The sequence below is a fragment of the Delphinapterus leucas genome, chromosome X (genome assembly GCF_059928025.1).
Source record: "Delphinapterus leucas isolate spDelLeu-1000000601 "Yukka" chromosome X, BTC_Dleu_Yukka2, whole genome shotgun sequence".
Taxonomy (NCBI): domain Eukaryota; kingdom Metazoa; phylum Chordata; class Mammalia; order Artiodactyla; family Monodontidae; genus Delphinapterus; species Delphinapterus leucas.
In genome coordinates this window covers 35,933,567-35,938,482 of record NC_143150.1, presented here as the reverse complement: position 1 = coordinate 35,938,482, position 4,916 = coordinate 35,933,567, and positions in this window count along the sequence as shown.

Below are 4,916 nucleotides of genomic sequence, written 5' to 3'. Positions count from 1 at the left end.
CATCCTGATTTGTGTCTGATTCAGCTTGAAAGCCATCAAAGCTGCTCTACAACTGTTTATTAATTAAGCACCCACAGGGTTTCTTGGACTGGACTGAGTAAGGCAGAGCGGTTCAGGAAGGAAGCTCCGGAGTCTCTGGCATTTGGTTTCAGGTTAGGACTATAGTCCCACACTCACCAATTTAATCTGAGTCTTCCAAGGAGGCCAGGGAGGAGCAACATTTACTAAGGCAGCTAAATGGCTCTCTCTCTTTCCCTCTCTCTCTCTCTCTCGCACACATACCCACACTCTAATGTTCAAAACCTGAGCGTGTGTGTGTGTGTGTGTGTGTGTGTATGCACGTGTGTGCATATATGGGCTCTAGTGGTGGTTGGGACCCCAGCAGGGATGAAATAACAGGAGAGGGAGGGAAAGACAGAGTAAAGGAAAAAGTCCAGAAGCAGGTTCTTCTTGTGCCAGCCCATCTCCGTGTTTTTTCTTTACACTAATCCACAGTCTGTAAGGAAGCCTAAAACTAACTCCTAACTGGAAGTTACTGAGAGTTTTGAATTAGTTCTTCTGACTAAAACCAGGAACAGTTTATCCCAATGATATAATGGTTTGATTTTCCTTTATAAGTTACAGTCATCTTTCTCTTTCTCCTATATATCTTTCTCCTAAATGTTTTTTGTAGGCGTTCTTTATATCTCCAGGCCATTCCATTTAATCAGCAAGATATATTTGCCTTCTAGACTTGGAATTCAATTGTACTGTGGCTGAGATAACCAACTTGTTTTACTTTTGCCCTGCTTCATTTAGACTGCTTCGATGCTGCCTGACAGAATTTCCCTCCCAGAGCAATAAGATTTCTGATTGTAAATACGCTGTTATAAAAATAATTGAAAGAAATGTTTATTGCCTTGCTATCCTATACAAGGCAATGTGTTATTTGCAGGGTGTGGAGTGAGGGTTGGATGGAAAGAAATACAGAACTGAGTCCCTGCTCTCAAGGAGCTTAATCTACTTGGGAAGAGAAAAAAATGTATAGACAGAAAACCATGGCTAATACTAATGTAAGGGAATTATTTAGACTCAGGGAAGGGAGCAGTCATCAAAGACTACAAAGGCTAGCAAAGGCTTTAAAATGTCTGGTACATACTAGACATGCAACATATTGGGTTGGCCAACCCAATATATTTGTTGGGTGAGGTAGAATTTGAGCTAGATCTCGAAGGATGGGTAATATTTAGAGAGGTAGTTTAGAGCAGGAACTATATATTTTTTAAATTTTATTTTTTTATACAGCAGGTTCTTATTAGTTATCCATTTTATACATATTAGTGTATACATGTCAATACCAATCTCCCGATATATTCTTGATTGAATACATGGTACAGGCAAATGTGGGGGAAGCATAGGTTGTGCCGGGGGAAACTGCAAGTAGCTGTTTTTCTAGAGTGAAGGGTTTATGGAGGAGATAACACTGAAAATGTGGTTAGGGCCAACTAAGGAAAGGCCTAGGAGGCCTGGGAGAGGAGTCTGAGCTTTATCCTGTACACAGTGAGGAAGCACTGGAGGTTTTGAGCAAAGGATAATGTCGAGGGAGGATGAATCTGGTGACAGTGTGCAGGATGGAGAGACTGGAGGCAGTTGGACCAGCCAGGAGGCTACCGCGTGGTCTGGACAGGAAGTGATAAGGGCTGTAACTAGGCTAATAGCAGTGGGAAAATGCAGTAAGATATGCAGCAACACCACGTAGAAGATAAATAAACTGGGCTTATTGACTCGATTTCATCATGTGGGGCAAAGGAAAGGTGGAAGGTAAGATGACCCAGGCTTTTAGTCCATGAGACTGAAGAACGGTGGTGGCATCACCGGAAATGTTTTCTCTGCTTAGAAGTTGTTTACTGACGTCTTAGGCTAGTTTGCAAAAGGACAAGTCTCAGGCTGTTTAAGTCCATTTCATTTTGTTGTATTGTGGGAATCTGGGGCTTGAGGAGGCCTAGAGATTCTAGACTGGCATGTTTGAACTCTGGACTGTAGGCAGGGCCAACCAAAATTATGACATTAATTTCACTGTGTCCTGATTCACCTTTCTTGCTATTTCATTCAGATTGCAAGTCTGTTGGCTTTATCCAGGCTTACCTTTTATGGGCTGAAGAACTCTTATTCATTGGCATGTCTTCCTCCTTCCTCACCTGTGCAGTACTGTCTCTGCTTGATATTAGCACGTCTTCATGCTCATTTTTGGCTTTTGAGAACTATAGACATCTCAGGGATTGATGCTTGCTCCTTTTTTTAAATGCACCTGAAGGCAGCAGCCCTAGAAAATTAACGACGCCTTAATTTTTATTTTATTAATTTAAATAAAGGAGCCCTTCTGCCTGTAGAGCAGGCACAGAGGCACAGGGAGATTGGTTTTTTTTTTCCCCTTTCCTTACAGGGGCTTGGGTTCAGTAGTATATGCCTGAATGAATTCCTTGTAGCAAAAGAGACACTGGAGGAAGATATATGAAAGATTAAAAGAATAATGTCAGGTAGTATAAAAAATATACTTAGCATTTTAAGTGCTTACTTATGCCAAAGCCATTTATAAAAATTCACTTTGTTGACAAGCCAACGTACTCCCCACCCTACCCCAAATATACAAACACTTCAAAATAACAAAGTTCCATGGTCACTTCTTTCATATACAGGAAAGTAAATGAAGGCAGAGTAAAAATATCACTTTTGATTGGAACAATGATAGATTGTAAAGTACAGTCCAAGGATCTTGGTGCTTGAAATTATGATCTATTTCACCTACAATACAATATATTTTAAAAGGCATTTTCATACTCTTTAGCTCATTTCATTCTCAAAGCTTTCTGGTGAAATAGATCAGCTAAATACCATTATTTCCCAAGCAACAGAGAGGATAAATTACTCAAAGTCACCAAGCAATTTACCATCAACGCCCTTTTTCTTTTTCTTTTTTTTTTTAATTTTCCTCAGAAGAGAAAAAGCTATTGCCAGACTTTGCTCTGGGCCTCTAGTCAATGAGTCATCAGGGGCAGGGGACAACTGGAAGAAAGATGAAGGCCCTTCTGTAATGTAGAGTCCATGGAGCTGCTTTCCACTATGGCAGCCCATACATCTCAGACAGCTAGCTTTGGAAATGGGAAGGAAGTGCCCAGGGTCTCTGGCTCAATGCCCTCAGAATGGGAGCCAACCCTCTGCTTTGTCCATATCAGTGATTGATTTTCCTTAATCATCTAGAAATGTTGTATGGGAATAATCCCCCTACTGAAAAGTTTAGATAATGGGGTCATAGAAAAGCAAGCCATATCTTTTCATCTGAAGACCTAGAGAGTTCCCTTTCAACATAGGATGGATCAAGTTATGGTCTGGGTCATTTTAAAAAAGATCAATCACACTCACACACATAGTTTCTGTGACTGAATTGTATAGCCATGAATAGCAAATCTAATCTCTTTCTACCTTCCTCCTGAACTTATGTGTCCAACTGCCTTACTGGGCATCACCACTGGTATGTAATCCCTTTACACATACCTCAAACGTAACAGATCTAATACCAAATTCATCACCACTCCCATCTTAATCTACCACACATATTTTATATTAGTCTTTGGCAACACCATCTATGCAGTTTCCCAGGCCAGGAAAGTGGGAGTCATCCTTGAATCCCCCTTTTCCATCACTCTCCCACATCCCATCACCAAGTGCTGTCAATACAGCCTCGAAAACGTTTCTCACCTCCATTCCCTTCTCTCTATTCCTATAGCTGTTGTCTGAGTTTGGGACATTGCCATCACTCTATTGGACTCTTGTAACCTCCTATTGTGTGAGCTCCCTGACTTCATGCTCTTCTCTGTCATTCACTCAGTGATTATGAGGTTTCCAGAACACAAATCTGATCATATCTTTCCCATACTTAAGAGTTTGCTGATTTTCCTCTGGCTATAGGATCAAGTTTGAATTGATCAGTAGGCCCCTACCTAGCTATCCAGAGGTATCTTTCTGCTACTCCCACTCACATATCCTAGACTCCAGCCACACCAGACTACTTGTCCCCAGCACATTGCTAACTTCCCTCATGCTTTTCTCTTTGCCTGGGATGCTGCCACCTGACACCTGTTCTCTGCTCGTGAATACCTACTTCTCCTTCAAGTTGCAGCTCAAATGTCACCTCCCCTCTCAGTAGCTCTCCCTGACTTCGCCAGGCAGAACGAAACAGTCCTGCTTCTGTGCTTTCCTGGTCCCAGAGTTGTCTGTAATTCTGTCCATACATTGAAAATAGCTGCTGTCTCAAGGTATTGCAGTTATTTGTTTTTCCACAAACAAAGCAAGCTTGGGGGTAAGGAGATGGGTCTTATCTACTTCTCCGCCAACCTAAACATTTGCATAGTATTTGGCATTTAGTTGGTTTTCAGAGAATACTTATTGAATCTGTAATTCATGAATAACTTCATTTAATCATTGAGCCCCTATATTAGGCCCTAGGAATTTGGCAGTGACCCAGCAACGCCTGGCCTGGCCCTTATGGAACCCACCATCAATGCTTAGACTGGTAGAGGATGCCCACAAACAACTATAGAATTCCAGCAAAACATAGCAGGTGTACAGTTTGAATTTCAGCTGTCAGGAAGCATAACACAGAGGTTAAGAGCATGGTCTCTTCTCTGGAATTGGGCTAGCCTGGGTTCAAATCCTGATCTTTTTAAAAACATCTTTATTGGAGTATAATTGCTTTACAATGGTGTGTTAGTTTCTGCTTTATAACAAAGTGAATCAGTTAGACATACACATATATCCCCATTATCTCTTCCCTCTTGCGTCTCGTCTCCCTCCCTCCTGGAGTATAATTGCTTTACAGTGGTGTGTTAGTTTCTGCTTTATAACAAAGTGAATCAGCTATGCATATACATATATCCCCA